The sequence below is a fragment of the Sus scrofa genome, chromosome 1, assembly GCF_000003025.6.
Source record: "Sus scrofa isolate TJ Tabasco breed Duroc chromosome 1, Sscrofa11.1, whole genome shotgun sequence".
Lineage (NCBI taxonomy): Eukaryota > Metazoa > Chordata > Mammalia > Artiodactyla > Suidae > Sus > Sus scrofa.
Window position 1 is genome coordinate 29,922,337 of NC_010443.5, and position 22,097 is coordinate 29,944,433.

Below are 22,097 nucleotides of genomic sequence, written 5' to 3' on the forward strand. Positions count from 1 at the left end.
AATATGCTCTATTAAAGTTATATTAGTCAATGCTAATGTTAATTTTAAATATATTTTACTGAATACAACTTGGAATCCTGGGATGCAAACCCAAAGAAGATTCCTTATTATGTAAAAATAAAATTTATTCTGGATAGATTTCATAGTATTTTAAGTAAATTTTTTTTTTTTTTTTTTTTTTTTGTCTTTTTAGGGCTGCACCAGCAGCATGGCATATGGAAGTTCCCCAGGCTAGGGGTCAGACTGGAGCTGCAGCTGCTGGCCTATACCACAGCCAGAGCAATGCAGGATCCGGGCCACATCTGTGAACTACATCGTAGCTCATGGCAAGGCCGGTTTCTTAACCCACTGAGCAAGGCCAGGGATCAAACCTGTGTCCTCATGATACTAGTTGGGTTCATTACCACTGAGCTATAATAGGAACTCCACTAAATGGTTTTAATATATGATTTTTAAAGATGGGATGTCATATTCTGATTAGATACTTAAAGAAAAAAAAGTCACCCATAATCCCACCACAGTGATAATTACTGTTGTTTTCTATGCTCTTATAGTCACATGTTTTGAGGCTGCTAAATCCATATATTTATCTGCACATATTAAATAAGACTGAGATAATATGCATATGCTGTTGTATCTGTCAACAAAGGATACTGTGAAAACCTTTGACGACCTGAGATTTGAAAAACAGCAATACTGAATTGATTTTCCTTGAAAACCAATGAAGGTAAACTTTTAAAATTTGACTAAATACTTGTATTTATTCTATGTTAACTGCCTCATATCCTCTGCTCATTTTTGAGATATCCTACTCATTTACAAAAGCTCTTGTATGTAAAAGGATTATTAGCCTTTTGCCTGCTTACGCTATTCCTTCTGCTAAAAATGATCAATCCCATTTCCATACCTGGCTCGTTCCTATTTGTTCTACAACTGAGCAGCACCTTCATTCAATCAATTCTATAACAATGAAATGGAAATCCAAGCATCAGGCCCCGTCCCCGGGGATGGGGATCCAGCAGTGACCAAGATGTGGTAGGAGGAACAGCAGGTGTTCGCTGCTCGGGGTGAGTTAGCAGTGGGAACTGGAAGACTGGCCAGCCTGGCTAGTGTGGGGGGAGGGAAAGTAAGGAAAGTGGCACAAGACCAGGCTGGAGCTGCAGGAAGGGCTCCCATCATGACTTCTAGGCCATGTTAAAGATTTTCACCTTTATCCCAAGAGCAATGTGAGTTAAGACAAACAAGAAATGACATAATGTACGTCTTTTCATAAAATCTATGGCTGCCATTTCTGTAACAGGACAATGGACTGCAAGGGAAGAACAGCCAGAAAACTCAGTCAGGGTCTAGTGTGGCAGCCATGGTGAAAGAGGACAGTGGTGGGACCAGGCTGGAAGATGGAAGATGTAGATGGAAGAGGGACATTTTTAGGAGACAAAGAGAGCAGGGCTTTGTGTCTGATACGGGGAAGAGGAAAAGGGAGGTGGATGGTGATTCCAGACGCTACTTACTGAGACAGGGACATTGGAAGGAGAGCTGGTCTACGGGGGAGATGGGAACGGAGGAGGAGTAAGGAATATATTTTGGACACATTGGCTTGAAGGAACTTGTGAGACACCCAAGAAGAGATACAGAGTAGATGATCAAGTAAGAGTCCATGGCTCAGGACAAACCTAGGTCTGTCTAGATTGGAAGTGAAAACTGGGAAATCTTCATACAGAAGGGAATTAAAACCATGATGGGTAAAATAAGAAATCAAAGAACTGAGACACCTGACCTCCAAGCCTGAGCCAGAGCGTCCATTACCACGAGGAGCACTCTGAGTCCCATCCACCATACAGCACCTTCCCCCTCTGTAGTGAAATTTCCTAGCTATACACAGCTCCTTGGGAGACAACAAGCTCATCAGACGCATCATCAGTTCTTACTTACTTCTGTACCCAAGTCTTGGCATAGTTCCCACGGCATAAAACACCCTCAATAAAATGTCTGTAAGAACCTGTTAGCCTGAGATTATTTAAAAAGCAATATCTACACGAACATAAGTTTAAGAGCTCAGGTTCTGGAGCAGATTACTTGGGTTAAATTCAGATTCTACTACTTATCAGCCGTGTGACCTTGGGTAGCTTATTTAACTCCTTTGTGTCTCAATGTCTACATCTGTAAAATAAGGCAGACAACAGCATTTAGCGCAGAGTGTTCGGAAAACTAAAATTTCAGGCAAAGCATTTAGCACAGTACTTGTATACATGCTAAGCATTCAGATTTAGCTATCCTCTTTGTTACTATTATTATCTCCTTTCTTCATCTTCTACGGATAGAGAAATGTCCAAAAATGGAAAGGATTTCCAGTTATTCATTATGGTTCTCCAGCTTTGGAACACAAAAACAGATTATGCTGCTTCAAGTCTAAAAGGGTAAAAATAAATAATACAATGTAGATGTATCTGGTAAATGAATCAGCATTAAAAAAAAACTAAATTTAACAGTGAATTAAAAAAAAAAAACCCAGTAATAATAAAACCGTTTTTAACTGAAACAAGAAACAGTTGTTGACTGTGTGGGTTTTTCTTTTTCGGGGGGTGGAGCAGGGGATGGGGGCAGAAAGGAGAAAGGGACAGGTAGGGGCAGGGAGAAAAAAAAGAGACTGACCATTTTGCTAACTTGCTAATGTTTTCTTTGCTAGTTACTTGCAAAACCAGGAAAACAATATTAAATTTCAACAAAACTGTTTATCACATTCATTTCACTTACAGTATAAATGTATCCTGTTCATTTCAAGGGTAAGACCTCAGTTTTCCCCAGCAGGTCTTACATGTGTCCCTATTTTCACATATTATGAACTATCATTTAAAAAACTAGGAAATTGGAGTTCCCATCATGGTTAATGAACCCGAGTAGTACCCATTAGGTTGTGGATCCGACCCCTGGCCTTGCTCAGTGGGTTAAGGATCCAGAGTTGCTGTGAGCTGCGATGTAGGTTGGCTCAATCCCATGTTGCTGTGGCTGTGGTGGAGGCCTGTAGCTGTAGCTCTATTTGACCCCTAGCCTGGGAACTTCCATGTGCCACGGGTGACAAAAAAGCAAAAAAATAAGATAAAATACATTTTTTAAAAACTAGGAAATTCATCTCCTTTTAGAAAATCTTGATATTTGTCTTAAGTTACTGCAATTTGTGTGGCTAATTTAGCCATTAAGTTGATGCTAATAACACAGCAGAATTTTTTTTTCCTCTCGCCCATGGCACATGGAAGATCCCGGGCCAGGGATTGAATCTGCACCACAGCAGCGACCCAAGCTGCTGTAGTGAAAATACCAGATGCTTAACCTGCTGCACCACAGGGAACTCTGAACACGGCAGAATTTTTTAAAGATTATCATTTTCTTGATAAGGTTAAATGTTAATTCATTAGGTTGCTAACAAACTGAATAAACACTCTTTCAGTTGTGGTTAGTGTCAGGGCTAGCATGCATAAAGTTCAATTTTCTCTATACACTGATTTTTATTTCAAGGGGGTGAATGCAGGGTTCAAATTGAACTGCTGACAGCTCATCATGAATTTACTCAAGAGAAAGCACTGCAAGGTGAAAACACAACAGGTGGACTTTCCTATTTCACAGTTTCCTTTCAACTGCTTTTATAGGTTTACCCTACTTATAAAATATCTGCTTTAATGTAAACAACCTGCTTAAGGTCTAGGCCATGTAGGTAGGTAAGACTATGAGATTAGCTATCTGGAAAACAGTGTACAGAGTTCACTTTTCTAGTTAAAAAATGTTTTTGTTTTGTTTTACTATTTAGCAAAAAATGTAACACTTAAATAAAAGCAAACAGTACTGCAGAATGAATACTCTTCCCATGTGTAAGCGTCATTAAAAATTTTCTTTTACTCAGAAATGGGTCACTGATTGAGGGCTGTTTCACTCAAAAAAGATAAATATGCAGAACTTGGCTAAAGATCAGAAGAAAGCCATAAAACTTTTTAAACTGGAAATTAAGGTCTGTGAGAAGGACTAAAGGACCCTGACTCAAAACTAGCGCAATAGTAAGCTGAGTTATTGATAATCACATACAAGTAAAAGAAAGTATTCTTACAGAGAACACATAACCAGGGTGATAAGGAAGTTTTCTGATTAGAACATTGGTTCTTAACTTTGAAGAAAAGCCAAAGCAAAACAAATAAAATAAAAACTTATGAAGAGGCACAAACCCCAAAGATAGGGATTAACTAACCTTTGTAGGGACCTGGTTTTAAAAACATTTCTAAGTTATTTCTAATGGGCCAGTCAGCTGAGAACCACTGGGCTGAAACACCGCAACAGACCATGAAAATAATGGAATCTCCCTTTCAGTAGGTCCTTAACATGGGTTATATTCTCTTATCAGGACTTTATCAGAGAAAACATCAAGATTTCTGCACTCCGTATACCATGCGTTGTTTCCTAAACTTGGATTCATGCATTAAACTGTCGCGATCTGCCTTCTGCCTCTGCATGGGATGAAATGTCACAAAGGAACTGCTCAGGAACTGCTGAATCCCATGTCACAGCTGACACTCCCCCCTACTGGGCCTCTCCCGAGCATAAAGCCCTGGGAACCCCTGATTCCCCAATTCTTCCTTGCCATCCCCTATCCTTGGCTTCGGAGGCACCTTCCCTAGGTTCTCCTGCCATCTCAAACACTGCTCTGTCTGCCCCTTAAATTATACATTCTTTGAGGAAGTCCATGAAAGTCCCTGAAAAGCTCAACAATTGGTTCCAGAGGCCCAAACCCTCTTGAAATCATATCCACACAAATTTGGACATGGACCTGAGGAGGTCATTGCTTTCTTCATATTCTCAAATGAATTTAAGATCCCTGAAGGTTACAAATTACTGCCTTAAATTCTTTTCTTCTTCTCTTTTGTGGCTGCACCTGCAGCATGTAGAAATTCCTGGACCAGGGACTGAATCCACGCCACAGAGGTGACCTGAATCATAGCTGTGACAATGCTGCATCCTTAACCCACTGAGCCAGAAGGGAACTCCAAATCCTTTTCTTCTTTAAGCTTTCAAGCTTCGATTGCTATCCATAAGTTTATGGCTCTTATTTCAATCCTGACCTATCAGAGATTTGAAACCATATTCCTGTTAGGCATACTCATTAAATTAAACCAACACATTTGAAACTAATAATTAGGAGTTCCCACTGTGGCTCAGCGGGTTAAGAACCTGACATGGTATCCATGAGCATGAGGGTTTGATCCTTGGCCTCACTCAGTGGGTTAAGGATCCTGCATTGCAGCAAACTGTGGCAGAGGTCACAGATGTGGCTTGGATCCAGCATTGCTGTCGCTGTGGTGTAGGCTGGCAGCTTCAGCTCCAATTCAACCCCTAGCTTGGTAACTTCCATATGCTGCAGGTACAACCCTAAAAAGAAAAAGAAAAAACAAACAAATAATTAACCCCTTATAAATACTTGCTGCCTCTATATTCTTAATTTTAGTTTGGAGCCACTACCCAACACTCCCAACCTGAATCAGAAATTTCAAATCATTCTTTGTCTCTTGTTTTTCACCCATGCCCAGTTAACTTCTCATCTAACTTCTTTGCTGCCTCCCCAGTATCAGTGTTGGATTTTAGGCTTTCATGTGTCATTGAGGCTACAGCTTTCTAGTGAACTCTCTGCAGCCTCCAGAATTTAGGCCGTCTACCAAATAAGCTACAAGAACCATCTTCCTAACTGCGCCCCATCTCTGCTTAAAGAACTACCTCTTGCCTCTCTTATAGGGACAGAATAGAATCTAACATGCTTGGCCTGGAATGCAATGAGTTTCATGTCTCCAAATTATCTTTTGTAACCTAACCTGCCACTTCCAAAATGGTTTCAACATTTTACTATTCCTCTTGCTACAGCAGACCCTTTCCTGACTTTATATCTGCTTAGGATGCCCTTTCCCCACTCCTTCAACTAACAAATTGTTGCTCATAATTGCATCCGTTAGTATACACCTGATGTGAACCAGGCACTGTGGCCAGACACTGGGAAGACAGCTCAGAACAACACGGTCAGGTAAGGAACCCTCATGGCTGTTGCGCTCCAGTGGATGAAGCAGATGACAAGCAACGAAAATAATTAGAGAATGTGATCTATGTTATAAAGGAAAGAAGATGACACAAGAGAAATTTTCCAGTGATCCAGGAAGGCCTCTTTACTTTCTCAGAGAAAAGAAATTATTCTAAAAGACATTGTGAAAGCTAAGAAGGAGCCAGTGAGGTGAAATACTGGAAAAGAGACCCCAAGCAGAGGGCAGAGCAAATGCAAAGGTCCTGACTGTACTGCAACTGCCTACTAGACGGTGCAGGCACCATGCTCCTTGAAGAGAACAGTTTAATAGAAATGTGGTTGGCACCTGGTCATTAACTCAATAAACAGATGTTGAATTAAATGCATAAGGATAAATGAAGGAAAGAATCGTGGGGCTGGAGAATAAACGGGAAGAGAAGACATTTTCCACTATAACAATAAGAATCTTAGTAGCCCCAACCACTCAGATTCTCCAGCGTAGCCTATTATTTCCTTACTTCACTTTCTGGTATGTTCCACTTAGTGTTCCTACACCTAACTTGTTACTATTGGTTTTAGTTCAGACCCCCAAATCCTAAAGAACAGCTATGTTCCAGGAGCTTTCACAAAGAGGTGATATAAGGAAAGAACATTTTAATTAAAACACACATATAGACCCTAAGCAATTTTGATATATATTCCTTTCCCCTCCTAAGTTACACTCTCCATTTCACCCTCAAGGGTCCTAACTCATCCATATCCTAAGTTCATCCCATGAGAGTTGGTTATAGACTGACTACCCTGTCAGTAGTTGCAGTCAGTTACTTTCAGCACAGCAACCATCCTTTAAACAGGGTTTGATAATAAAGCCACCATTCCTCTCCTTACATAGTGAGAATGAGGATACAACACAAGACAAATTAAGAAACTCTTCCAATTAACAGGCCTCAAATGAAAAGCCTAGAAAGAGTAAATTAAAAGGCACATATTCTTAATGTACACACAAATTAAACAACTACCCAAGTAGGTTTACACTATGCCTTGAAGCAGAATTTTCAAGACTGGTCAGCCAAAGGTTTCTCTAAAGATTTACGTTAACAATATGCTGCTGAAAAGATGATAGAAGTATTATCCACAGAGCTTTTAATCAGTTGTGAACTGCTCAGCCCTGTCACATTGCTTCCCTCAGGTCTTCTCCACCAACAAAAAAGAGTAGAGAACTGAGTTAAGCTATCTGGTGGACTTTTGAGAATAGCACACCAAGTTTGTGTTGGAGAAGGTCTAATGAACTGGGGACTGTGCCCCCTGCCACCTCTCTAACCTGCCACCAGCAGAGATCCTGCGATATGATCAACCCACAAGCAGTTAAGGGATGCTGCTCATTAGAACTTCACTAGGCTGCACATGCAGACAAGAAACTGGAAACACACAAGATGCTCACTGTAGCCATAAGCAGGTAAGAGAAAAAAGTCTTTGTGGTTCAACAAAAGTATTTGGCAAGTTAAAAAGAATGGGGAGGTTTTTGTTTCACAAAAGCTTCTGGTTCATCAGGAATCTTAACAGAGGTTCAAACAATGATAGGGTTTAGAAGTGTTGGCCACAGTCATAAGCTGAATGCCAATCTTCAGATTTGCACTTTTGGGTTACACATGGCTTTATTATCTTCATATGTGAAGGACCGAAACACCTGTCCCTGAAAAAGGTGTTGTCAAGAACACCAGGGAAACATTAACAATGTGTTAGAATAAAACATGCATGCTTTATGCTGGACAACATTGACACCTTGGAGACCTTTTGTCCTAAAAACCTCCCAATACAGTCCCCAGAATATCTACAATTAAAGGATATGTAAGTGTGTGTGTGTGTGTGTGTGTGTGTGTGTGTGTATGAAATAGCCACGACCATTTCCCTGCTTATCTCAGTATTTTTTTAGACCCAGAATCCACGACGGCTACAGGAATTATGTTAACAATATTATATCAATATTAAAACTATTCTGGCCAATGTAATTATCTGTACTCAATGAAATCAACAGTATCAACTAGATGTTGCTCTCTTTAAACAGGAAAACAAAAGCCACACCTTTAAATACAAGTGTATTTGCCAGTCTTTTGGTGGTGGTGGGGTTACAAAAACCAATTAAAACAAACAAAAACAGCACCATATGGAAGAAATATTAGCCCCGTACCTTTAGAGCAAAACATAGTTTTAATAATACTTTTATATGATGTTCTTTATGTTTTATAAAATTATTATTTTGACTAAAAACCAAGACCTAGATTTTATCCAAAATAGGAAAGAGCAGTTTGTGATTCACTGGACTTAAGAAGAAATATTTATTTTCTAGTCTACAGTTTCAAAGGTCCATACAACTAAACTAAAACATTTGGACTTAACATTAAAAAGTTAGCCAATTCAATTGCAGCCTAATGAACAAAAATATAATTATCAGGTCATTCCTGGTCAGTATTTGGTGTTAGCTTTACCATAAACAAATAATCTTGCAATGTTAAGCAGTCATTCCTGAGCCACGTGAATTACTGGAGCAGAACAGCAGTTTCAGCTACCTCTAAAATTACAAAAAAGCTACTATGTAGAGGATATTTATAATGACATAAAAATCTCAAGTTAGGAGTTCCCGTTGTGGCGCAGTGGTTAACGAATCCGACTAGGAACCATGAGGTTGCGGGTTTGGTCCCTGCCCTTGCTCAGTGGGTTAAGGATCTGGCATTGCCGTGAGCTGCGGTGTAGGTTGCAGACGTGGCTCGGACCCCGCGTTGCTGTGGCTCTGGCGTGGGCCGGTGGCTACAGCTCTGATTCGACCCCTAGCCTGGGAACCTCCATATGCCATGGGAGCGGCCCAAGAAATAGCAAAAAGACAAAAAAAAAAAAAAAAAAAAAAAAAAAAAATCAAAATCTCAAGTTAAATGGCTTGACAATGACATTCGAAAGAAGTTTCAAGTTTACCATCACCTAAGGTTATACAAGTGAAAAACAGTGTCTTCTAAAGAATGACTAATTCTGCTAAATGAAATGACTGGGGTCTATTCCTTTTATTCAGAAGTACCATACAGCTAAACAAGCAGTCCAGTCCACAGGGAAACAGTGTTTCAATAGCCGCAACATGGAGCCAGGGCCAGGCTTTGTTGGCCTTCCTTTTCCAAGAAACAGAGATGTCTCTTTTTACTGAGTCCATCTGTCATAAGTGATAACCAGATGCCTGTGTGACAATTCAAAATTAAAACAAAAGCGCTTCTTCCCCCTCCCAAGACCTAAGAGCAGAGACGAGCCCAAGAGGCAGCAATCACAAAGAGTTTCAATGTTTTAACAGCCTCCAAATGAAACAAACAAAGCATTGAAATGGGCTAATGTTCACCTTTAATGCACTACCTCAGACCAGTATTTTTTCAACTAACTGCAGAGTATTGTTTTAAGTGCTTGACCCTTCTCAGAGCAACCTTAGGAGGTGGTGCAAATATTAACCCTATTTTGCAGCTGAGGAAACTGGGGAATAAAGGCAAAGAAAAAACCCGCTCAAGGCCGTATCCCCAAGAAGCAGAACAGTCACCATGCTGAACAAAGGCAGCCTGTATCCAGAACCCACCCTCTTAAGCGCTATACTAATTCTAATCCCAAGAAAGCATACCTGATTTAGATCAAAATTGTTCTGACAGTGAAAGTACTTCTAATTCATCAGGAGGAGGAAGGTTAATGCCTGATTCTTTGGAACCATTTATTTATTTTTTTTTTCTGGTCACACCTGCAGCATATGGAAGTTCTCAGGTCAGGGGTTGAATCCAAGCTGCAGCTGTGGCCTATGCTGCAGCTTGTGGCAATGCCTCCTTAACCCACTGAGTGAGGCCAGGGATCAAACCTGCATCCTCAAGGAGCCACAATGAGAACTGCCTTTTGGAACCACTTACTTAATAACAACAAATTCTGACTTCTTTTAAAATGTTGTGAGGAGTTCCTGATGTGCACAGTGGGTTAAGAATTTGATTGCAGTGGCTCAGGTCAATGAGGCTCAAGTTCGATCTCCACCCAGGGCAGCGTTGCTGCAGCTGCAGCGTGGCAGTTGAGGCTCGGAGTGAGTTAAAAGACAAAAATTTATCATGGGCCAATGTCTACGGACAGAAGTCTATGCTGGTAAACACAATTACAGTACTGAGTCATCCACACATGTCCTAAGAAAATTGTCATGAACATGCAATCTGATTTTCAGTATTCTTTTTTCTTGATAGATGAATACTGCATGGTGAAAGTTGCCGGCCAAAGTTTTGTGCTGCATGTTTTTTTGGTGAAATTTTAAAGAGTTTCATTATGGACTCACACATGAAGGCTGATTTGAACTGTTCCAGAATAACATTTAACAGGATCCCCAGCAACATGCTTCCCTGGACAAAATAAGCCATTTCAACCTTTTAATCACAGGATAAGACCACATGAGGGCAATTTTTGATATGACCTGACTCCGTTCCACTAATGACATTCTTCTAGAATCTTGCTTTTCCACAACTATACAAACATACACACTCCAATTCTCTCCTAAATAAAAGGTTGATTGTGCCACACAATACAGAAATCAAATCTGTCTATGTGGCTTGGAAAGACCTCAAAAACATATACACTCTTTTACTCTTTTGAATTATACAAAGTTGTAATCACGTGGCAAGAACAAATACTGTATCAACTCAAAGCAGTAAATCATTGTTTTTATTATTTGAATTAATTTTTTTAAAGCCCTAATCATGCTTGAGAAATTTTGCTTAGAATTTGCAGCCAGTATAAAAAGTTAATTTTAGGCATCAGTGATTAGATTCTTAATTATATCAGATGCCTAAAGATTCCTCTCATCCACTAGATAAGTCCCTGAAGTGAAAGAAATTATGTATGTACATATATCCTTTCAGTAACATGTTAATCTTCAAAATACACACACACACAACACATGAACATAGGATACGATGGCAACTTACAGCTCTGATCCCCAAGAAACTTTTAATTTAACAGGCATGATGAAATCCACTCACCAACACCTATAGCACCAAGCAGTATGTAATAAAGGATTTAAAATTCAAATTTGTGTTTGTCATGTCTTGGTATCCATGTATGTCATTTCTCTGCTATCTACAAGTGCACAAAAAGCACCTGAAGAGAAACACCTTTCATCCAGCTTTGGGTACCTGCTGTGGCATCAGACATGTTAAAGGTGCAACAACATGGGTGTAAATTTCAGGAAATCTTTATTTATTAATTCAAATGCCACAATACAGCTAAATTCTTAAAGCACTACAGGTTTTCAGCCAGTCTGGAACCATTCCACTATCAACTGTAAAGTCGATTTAAACTTCATTTTTCAAGCAATAATAATTGATCACATGGTCTGTGATATGATGCAACAGAAGGAAATCAATCACCAGGTAATTATAGGCCTTCATCACATAAAAACAGCACTGACACCCACTCAGCTAGATTATACAATAGGTGCTGATTTTTAAATAATGTGCCACATCCATGATAAGGAAGAACACTCCAAAAATATTCAGCTGTAGATTTCATATGTACTGTCCCCCCTAATTTGGCAAAATGTAACTTCAGCCAAATAGTCAGATGCAAAATGATAAGAAAAGATGGATGTTATGAAAAGGTTTTTAGAATACAAAGTATGAAAATCTAAGGTTCAATTAAAAACACAAAGTAGGCTCTACAGTACTCTTACTCTAAAAAACTCACTGCATCTCCAAATACAGTGTTACCACTTAGACTTCTGAAACACCTTGTATTTCTAAAAGTTCAAATATTTGTATAGGTTTTATTTCAATACAGACTTGATTCTTGGCATAAAGCTCTTACCTGTTGTACTGTTTAACCAACAGTTATTCAGAATGAATACAGAACATCTGACATGACCACTCCATTCTCCAAATAAAGGGAAAAAAAAAAAACGCAGAAGACAGAGAAATAAAATGCAACAGACAAAGTAACATTAATGAAAACAATATGCAGGCCAAGGACATTATGTTGAAAACTCCCTAAGAAACAGAAATAATACAAATAGCATAAAAAAGTCATTTTTGATTGGGATGTGGTTAAGGAGAGGAATTAAGACTACACAAAATGTTGGGAGTGTTGGAGCAGAGATCAGGGAAAGAAGTGATCCGATGGTTAATAAAGGTGAAAGGGCGAAACACAGAAGGGGTAAGGGAAGAGGAAACCGCAAATCAGATCTAGGTGAAGTGAGTGTGATGGCAGCCCTAAGAGGTAAGGAACTCACTAAGTCTCATATTCACTATGAAAATCCTGGGATTCAACAGCCTCAAGTGTGGTCGTTTCCAGCACCACCTTCACAGAGGTACAGCTACATGAAGAGATTAAGCAAAAGTCCTTGACTCATTAACCTAAAGATGACACCATTAGGTTTTTCTTTTAAGAGCTCAAAATGAAATTCTAAGTTTCCCAATGCTTATACTTCCACTCTTTGTTAAAGGAACTGCCCACACTCTTTTGCACATATGTGACATTCCTTTAACAAGAGATGCTCAACCTCAATTCTGTGAAAATGCCCGAGTCAAAACTCTGTTCTGGCATCAACCAATCAAGAGCACAAAGCAACACATCATTTCTGTTTCTGAGACTGATTTTGAGGGCAGAGCACAAAAAGTGGGGGCTGGGGAAATGAAAGCTTTTTGTTTAAGACAAACCAGGCTTAGGGGAAAAGGTAAGGGACAAGCGGAAACTATGGTTGACATAACCCCCGTGATTTATCAATTTTATGTTCATCTTTAATCTTCAACTTTATATACACTTTATATAGAAAGCTTTGTTCCCACTGGATACAAAAATGGCATTACTGTAGTATGTATAAATGGCCACTTCATTATGCCACAGGAAAACCTCATTTACTGACCTAGAATGGTTTTGGAAAGCATAAAAACCATTAAGTAGTTAGAGATGCAAGGCTGAAAGAGATAGCATAAACTGGTGAGTATTTAACCAGACATATCAACTGTGAATAATTCTTTAAATCACATACTGATAAAAGTCCTTTCTGTATTTGAATGAACTACCATATTCTCAAACTTGCAAAGAGACTGCAGATTATGCTAGAATAGCTGAACCTTCTCATATTTCTCTTTTTCAATTTCCCCAGGGAATCTGTCATTGTTTCTTCACACAAAAAATCACACCAAGCTTGTTTCCTTTTCTTTCCTTGAGCCAATTTTAAAGCACTGTTCTTAACCCTATATACACAAGCCCACGCTGGTTAACTGCCAGTGTTGCTTTGGAACTGCAGGTGACAGATGCAGTCAGAGAGCTCACAGATGTGGATTGGCTGCAGCCTGAATCCTATTGCAACGAGAACACTGGCAGCGCCCGCAGATGCACATCGCGGCAGAAGGAGTTTAAAAACCATCATTCCCAATTAAATTTACTTTAGGGCTCTTACTGGCAATCATTATGCGCTAAATCCCGACTCTCAACCCTGCTTAGCCCTACCTACTCTTCATTTTACCTTGCTCAGTTCCGGATCCTTCTTCATCAAGCCTAATTTTGGTTAATACTACCACTAATAATAACAATAATAATAAAATTAAACGGGGCTGTTGCATTGCCAAAACCAGGAACCGACAAAGATGTAATTTGGGAGCCTTCCCGCCGCGGGAGAGGCCGCTGGAAGTTTTCTGGGAAGCAACGGACCCCTAGCATCTTTGCCCGATTTCTGTGCTCCTGGGTGAGGGCTCCACAGATGGGGAATCTCCCTTCTCCTATCTTTCCCAGTGGTGGCTTAAGAGGAAAAACAAAACCCCTCTTTTCTTATCCTCTACTCCGCTGGATAACGCTCCTAGGCAGTGACGCCCCACCCCCACCCCGTTATCCCTGATGAGATCCCCAAATATCACCCTGTCTTCCTAAGTACTGGAGCCTCCCTCGTACCCCAGACTGATTTCCCGCATCTGAGCTCCTCTCCTCCAGGCATCCGCCCCCGCACACCCCACCCGCAGCACTGCCTCCGGTTCCGCACACACCCGCCCCGCAACCGGCACTCAGGCCGCCCGGTCGCCCGCGCTCCCCCCGCCCAGAGTCGCCGACTGGGTTACCGTGGGAAGAGCGGGCGGCGGCAGAGGACGCGGCGGCAGCGCTGCTGCCGGTTTCGGCGGACGCGAAGGATAAGCTGGAGGACAAGGATGATGATGAGGCGGGCGCGCTCCCCAGTCTCCATGGAACTCCCGCCCCGGCCCGTTGCTAGGAGCCCCCAAGGCTCGGGCTCCGTCTTTCTCGCTTTGTTGTTCCGGGTACGGGGCGGCCGCCGCTTCCCCGCGACAATAAATAGACTAGACGCGGGGGAGCATAGAGACACCGCGCGGAGGCTAGAGCGCCGCCGGACAGGGCGCCCCTAGATGCCTCGCTAGCCGCTCACTTCCGGCTTTCACTGCTCCCAGCACTTTCCCCCCCGCCCCTTCCCCCACTTTCCCTTCCTCCTTCCTGGTGCCCAGATCTGACTCCGCCTGCCTACGAGCTTGGCGAAGTAGGGTAATGAGGGGGAAGGTGTGATTAGGCTAGACTTTTTCTTTTTTTGCTTGAGAACTGCTTAAAAGATTTCCGAAGAACTATGTATCCCTTGTACATTTTTAGCTGGTAGGTAAACATGAGTACGTGATTTCTGGCGTACAGTGTAATATGAACGATTTTTTTTTTTTTGGCCAAAACCTTAGAACTTTCTCGTTAGCTCATTCAATTTCTAGAAAAGGTCCACCGTTCAACATTGTTAGCGAAGCTAGACCTTAGCAACTAAATCTGTCTTATTATTTCTAGCAAAGATACTGTCTTATCTGAAAAGGGTCCTACTTAGCTTTTTCAGTTAAACGCGTTTCCGGCACCGCGATCACGCTCTCATTACGGAATTATAATCTTAGCGTTGGGATGTGAAAGGGTGGATATACGGATGGACTGATAGAATGGATGGATATAGATAGATAGATAACGCAGGGAGTTTAGGTCACACTTCTGTCGCCTGTCCCTATGATATTCCTTACTCGGGCTTTGCAGTCAAGACTCTGCCTTGGGAGCGGGGAGGCACTTCAGAGGCTTTTACCCGTAGCCGGATCCAAGAAGGATGGGAGGTGGCAGAGGGCAGCTGCAGGCTGGGACTGAGATGCTGCGCAGGAGTCGCGGCGGCTCGGCTCACGAGGAAGCTGGCCGCCTGGGAGTGAGACCCTTCTCGGCTCTGCGCCGAAGTAGCCTTGGAATGATCCGGGCGAACCCCGAGGGGCGTGCAGTCGCTAGTTTGAACCGCCAAGCTGGGGCCCTCGGGGCCCTTCGGGGGGTGACTTGAAAGGCACTGCCTGCGGGAGCGAGACCGAAGTAACGGCCCCCGGAGCTCCAGGCAGCTTGGAACCCCGAGCCCCCGCAGCTGCCTTCCTAGGCCGGCGCAGGCCTATGCTCCATAGCTGGCCTGCAGTCAGAAGAAGCCTCTGGCCCTAGATGAGACTAATGGGCAGTTCTGATTTTATAAAAGGCCGTGAAGCGGGCTCAGGTGTACCTGGTCTCTGTTTGGTGTGAATCTGAATTGAGCGTGAAAAATGGTAACACCACAGCCCTTTTGAAAGAGAAGACCTGGGTCGATTTCTGGGGGATTTGGGAGTAGACAACAATTTGTTATTTCACTTAACCAAAAGATCTACCTAAGGTCTACTTATATGATCTTCAAGGATAACTTTAGCTCTTTTGCTTCCCACTCAGTGTTCAGTAAATATCTGAGCTTTTAAAAGCACTGTAGAGTTACGGAATTTCCATTTTCTTTCAATTTCTGTACTAATTAATATTAAATTATTGTAGCCTTTATTAGGTGTAATGAAGAAAATGAACAAGAGACTGGGTTAGAAAGTAATGTCAGTGTGGTAGGGGCCGATCACTTTCAGGAGTAACATTTCACGTGTTAGCTGAGAGGGATGGGAGTAGAAGGGATGCACATAGTGTTCCAAGCAGAGGGAACAGGCTAGGCTGAGTTTGCTGTGCTGGAATACAAGCGTGAATGGGGCATCACTATCAGAACAAGGGCAAGAGGACGTGAGATGAGGTTGGAGAGAAACGAAGGCATTGAACCGTGTAGAAGGGAGTTTGGATTTTCTTTCAAGTGCTAGGGAAAATGTAGAGTTTTCAGCTGTAGAGTGACATGGTCTGACTTACCAAGGAAATGGCAGGGGGAAGACTCTGTTCCAATGCTTACTGCCACTAGTGAAAAGTCACTTTTGCTCAATGATGACTAAGGTCTTTGTGAAGCCCCTCCTGCAGGAGGCCTGGTATCAAGCATGTCAGTTACTTTGGACTCCCCATTTGTCACAGATCAGTCAATAGTTTGTCTCATTACTATCTTTCCCCATTCTGGACCTGGGTTTGATTTTACTGCAGGCGTGATTCTCCATAGGCTTATTGAATGTTTGTATACTGTCCCATTAGCTCAAACACTGTTCCTCTGACGAAGGAATTCATTTCGAGGTGAAAGAAGTAAGACAATGAGGTAAAGCCCATGGGCTTCACAGGCCTTCTAATGTGCTCCATTATTCAAGATCCAGGTAAGGATATGATATTATTCGGGTGTGAGGTAAGGTTAGAATATACAGTGTATGTTCTGAACCAAGACTTTTGATTAATATAGAAATTGATACTTAGGTTGGGAAAATAGTGAGCTTTATCAGATCAGTACTACTTAAAATATGATGTACAGACCAAAGCCAGTGTGTAAGCTGTACTGATAAGCAATGAAATAGGTAGATAAATCAAAAGGAACATTTTGAAATTTGCAGTACTGTGACATTACTGTGACATCTAAGCATGCAGTTTTGATTTATGAAAGCATTTGTCTGTGTTGGCTTGGTAACTAAAATAAAAAAAAAATTGGTCCTTCACTAAGGTTATGCCCACTGAGGCTCAAGCTTTATGAACTTGGTTAAAAAAACTAGGCTATTGGAAAAATCAAGCAGTTGACTACTGCTTGCTTCGCTTGGGGCTTTGAGAGAGACAAACTGTGGTTCGGCATGGCCCTTCTGAAGAGACAGGCAGCGGGGCGGTACTTAAACAGCATCACTACGAGGAGTGCTTTCTGCCAGTGGTTTGTTATCCCTATACTGGTAGGGATCAGATAATATCTACTCTGCCAATTGAGAAAACCACCTGCCCCAGGTAAAGTTAACACTAACTAGGAATGCAGTCTCCCAATAGAGCAGTAGAGTCAGGGATTCTCAGTTCCCAGGATTCTTCTCAAATATCTCCTGCTGTGCACTCTTACGAATTGAAAAAGTAATTCCTCCCATTATGGCAGGTGAGTTGTATGCAGCTCAAAGGAGAGAGTCTGATTCTATGACCTGGCTTTATGACCCCAGCTGTTCCCTCCCTCTGTCCTCAGATAGAGTCTATATAGGACAAAGATAGTGAGCTAAGATCTAGGGAGAGTGATAAAGTTGCCAGGCCAGTTTCCAAGAGATAGAAGCAGGAAGGGCAAAGTCTGTATTCAAAGCTTATGTCTCAGTGAGATTTCTGATAACAAGCTAATGGGTTTCCCCCAAATGACATTGATTGGTATCCAAATGAGCTTTAAGGTATTGCCAGAAAGTCCTCAGCCTGGCAAAAGGCATCCACTGGTGTCCGTCTCAAAGATGATGTCCTGGTCTTCATATCTGTAGAAAGATGAATTTGATTGCTGAGCCAGTCCCAGGAGATTCCTTCTTACTACTCCTCTAAGGCAGGGTCTTTAAGGATAAGAGACAAAGGAAATCTTGGCACTTTATTGGCGGACCAAAAATCTCAGTTCTCTGCTGGAGAAGCGAGGTCCTTCTTACTTACCCTTATTACTCTTGGCTGACATGGTGTGGTTACATGCATTTGGCGTCTCCTTTTTGCCGTTTCTCATCATTTTGGTTATCCCATCCCCCACTCCTTTACTGTGTATTTGTGCATTGGGGGAAAATTTGTTATTCATCACTTAGCTACATCTGGACTTGATCGAGACTGACTATATAAAAGACATAGAATTTGGGTGGGATATGATTTTGAATTTTCATCTGGGTACGGATTGAGTACATTTTCAATTGCATATGGGATCATTGCTTTATGTTAACAGAAACTATAGATACGGAGAAAATTGTGCGTTGTGGGGGGGGGCGGGGGCGCATGCATGCACTGAATAGCCAAAGCTGATGTGAAGGGAACATTTGTTGTTTTGTCCACCTGGAACTCCTTTCTTCTTTGGGAAGAGTACTCTTGCTTCCCATGTGGAGAAACTACTTCTACTCTTTACTTACCTCCAATCTAATGTGGGTCCCAATGGGAGGTGCAAGAGCCGCAGTGATCAATAGAGCAGGGGGTTTCTGAGCTAAGCGAGGGCAACTATATAGTATCTGTACTGTAATTGAGTTATGGCTCTTCGTTGCAAATTCACTCTTTTTGCCTCTTCTATGAAGGTGACTCTTGACCCTTGGAATAGTCTTTTGTGAACTATTACAGTGCTAAGGTTTGTCATTAGAAAAAGTGCTGGAGTGACATTGAAAGAGGAAAAGGTTTTGCTTCCTGGTTACAGTGTTCTTCCCTGATGCGCACCTGAGGCATGGAAGGCTTTTCTAGGATCCACCTCCTGTGGCACAGGCAGCTTCCCCAGCCTTACTCAGGTGTCTGAAGAACAGTGGTGAGGGAAAATCTAAGCAGACATAATTCAAACAGTGTATTTGTTGCCATGTCTGGAGTGAGGGATGACCGGAATGGGAAGTTGCTGATGGTTTTTCTCGATGGAATGGAATTGGAATTTTGGTGACAAGGAAGTGTGGGGATATGTTACTCAGAATGGGCACTGACTCTGAAGATATTAATAGGATAAGATATTTTTGTCCTATTTGAATGCACACTGAAGGTACACACTGTAGAGAGACTTTTAATAGTCAGAAGGACAAAATAGCACACTCTGTGGATGTCAGCAAGCCTCTTTGCCCAGCCACCCCACTGCTTGCTCATTGGGCACATGAACAAAGTGGTCAGGGTGGTAGGGAGGCAGGCTAGGCATGTGCTCAACAACCTGGATTTTCTCATACTAAGGCTCACCTTGCTGATGCTATGGCTAAGCGCCTAATTTGTCAAGAGCAGAAAACAACATTGAGTCCCTGATATGGCTCCAGTCCCCAGGGTGATGAACGAACCATCTGGCAGGTTGATTACATTGGACCTCTTCCATCACTGAGGGAGCAAAGATTCATCCTCATTGTAATAATTACATGTTCTGGAAATGGATTGGCCTTGACTGCTCATGATGTTTCTGCCAACACCACTATCTGCGAACTCACAAAATGGTTTATCTACCACCAGTGCATTACACACAACACTGCATCTGAGCCGACTGTTCATTTCACAGCACAGGAAGTGTACCAGTGGGTCCATATCTATAGAATTAACTGATCTCCCACATACATCATCACCTGGAAGCAGCTGGCTTAACTGAACAGTGAAATGACTTACTGAAGAGCCAGTTCTGGTCCATTTGGGAAGCAACACTCTGGAAAAATGGGTTTCTGTTTTACAGGATATGTTTTGAATCAGAACCCATTATGTGGTACTTTCTCTTCCACAGTCAGAATACATTTGAGTCAAAGTATGGCAGTGGGAGTATCTCTTTTCACAATTTCCCCTAACAATCCACTTTCAGGATTTTTCTTCCTTTACTTAAAAACTTTGACTGCTGCTAGTGTAGGGTCTTAGTCCCCAAGGGGAGAATGCTTCCTTCAGGAGATGCAATGGTTCCTGGAAGATAAGGCTACCAACTGGGCAGTCAGGGTTCCTTATAGCACTGAAACCAAAAGCAAAGAAATGGTTACTCTTCTGGCTGGAGTGATCGATCCTAAGTACCAATGGGGAAATTGGCTTATTCACAGTGGAGGCAAGGAAGACAGTCTGGAACCCAGGAGATTCCCTGGGCATCCTCTTAGTACTTCCAGGTCTAATATTAAGTTTATTGAAAAATTAAAGCAACCAAGAATAAAAAGTAGGGTTCTGAAGACTTCGAACCTTTGGAAATGAAGATCTTGGTCATTTCACCAAGCAAAGCTTCCCAACAGGCCGAGGTTCTGGCTGAGGGCAGGGGAAATGCAGAGTGGGTAAGGGAAATGAAAGTCAGAGATACTCATTACGGTCTTCTGAACCATACGAAATAAAGACTACAGTATTTTTGTGTATTACCTATTAGTATGTTAGATCCATGTGTTTGTGTTCACGAATCATTTTCTTCCTTTCACTTCTTTCCATTTTTGTATTCATGTTTTCAGAAGGGTATTAGTTTTCTTTTCTTTTTTACTATTTTATTTTATTTTTATTTCTTCAATACCTTATTTTTTTTCCTACTGTGCAGCGTGGTGACCCAGTTATACATACATGTATACATTCTTTTTTCTCACATTATCATGCTCCGTTATAAGTGACTAGACATAGTTCCCAGTGAGAAGCTGTATTAGTTTTCTAGGGCTGCTGTAACAAAGTATCACAACCTTGGTGGCTTAAAGCAACAGAAGTTCATTCTCCCGCAGTTCTGGGAGACAGAATTTTGAAATCAAGTAATTGGCAGCGTTGGTTTCTTTGGGAGGTTCTGAGGTTCCGTGTCTTTCTCACAATTTCTGGTGGCTGGCCGCCTGGTAATCCTTGGCATTCTTTGGGTTATGACATATTCCAGTCTCTGCCTCCATCTTCACATCGTCCTCTCCTCTGTGTGTCTCTGTGTCTTAGACCACTTCTTTTCTTTCACTTTTTTTTTTTTTTTTGGCTGTGCCCATAGTATGTGGAAGTTCCGAGGCCAGGTATTGAACCAGTGCCACAGCAGAGAGCTGAGTGAAAATTCTGGACCCTTACCCTGCTGTGACACAGGGGAACTCCACAATTTCCTTTCTTGGTGATGAAACTGGGAGGGCGTGAACTGAGGGCAGCAGGCTAACGTATCCCGCTTGTACAGGCAGAGAAGGATAATCACTAGGAGATAAAGCTGACTTGGAGACAGAAGATGGAGAGAAAAGAGAAGAAAGAGCTTGGCTAGAAAGCTTAGTGATATAAAGAAGTCAATTCTCCTCAAATGTATCTATAAAATTAATGTTATCCCAATCAATAGGCAGTGATCATTTTTTGATGAAATTAAGGACTCTGAATTTCATCTGGAAAAGAAAAAAACAGCCAATTTTTCCAAAAAACAAGAATGTTAGACTGCCAGATATAAAAACACATTAACAAGCAACAATAATTGGAGTTTCTGCTGTAGCACAGGGATTAAGGATCCAGCATCATCTCTGCAGTGGCCTGCAGCTCTGCAGTTACAGGTTTAACCTCCAGCTCTGCACAGAAGGTTAAGGATCAGGCATTGCCAGAGCTACAGCTTGGATTCGATCCCTGGCCTGGGACTTACCATATGCCACAGGTGTGGCCAAAAAAAAGTATCAGTAATTATACTGGGCTCATATAGTATATGATTGAGCAGGAATGGACAAAAATATGAGTGGAAAAAGAATATAAAATACAGATCCATGTATTTAAGGAAACCTAAAGGTGACATTTCAAATCTGTTGGAAAAGGATAAACTGTCAATAAATGGTGTTGAGACAGTTGGCTATCCACTTGAAAAAAAAATATATATGTTCATATTTTTAAAAGTAAAAAAAATTGTTTGGCCACCCTATAGCATATGGCATTCCAAGACCGGGGAGGGGGGGAATATGTGTGTATGTACATACATATATGTATAGTTGAATTTTTTAATCAGTTATATATTGTCTGCGTTTTTTGGCATATGAGCTTTTTCCATTTACATGTATTATGTTTCCTGGAAATCTAGAACTTGTTTCCACTACCTTACTTTATGCTCTCTTTTGTTCACTATTTCTATGGGTTTTTTTTCCCCTTGACTTTCTTTATATCCATTAATTATCTAATTTTTGCCTTCTACTAGATGAGAATTTATACAATTTATTTTGTACTCTTTATGATAGTAGTAGTTTTCTAGCAATCTTATTTAACAACTCAACAATATCTAATG

At 41.5% G+C, this 22,097-nt stretch overlaps 1 protein-coding gene across 1 annotated transcript in view; it reads right to left on the bottom strand.

Annotated features, from left to right (window-relative positions):
• TBPL1 (TATA-box binding protein like 1) overlaps positions 1-14,437 on the bottom strand; it is a 36,818-nt gene extending 22,381 nt beyond the window's left edge. Inside the window, exon 1 of the mRNA XM_003121192.5 lies at positions 14,146-14,437. The gene's annotated coding sequence lies outside the window, so the exon portion shown is untranslated. The remainder of the gene's footprint in view (positions 1-14,145) is intronic.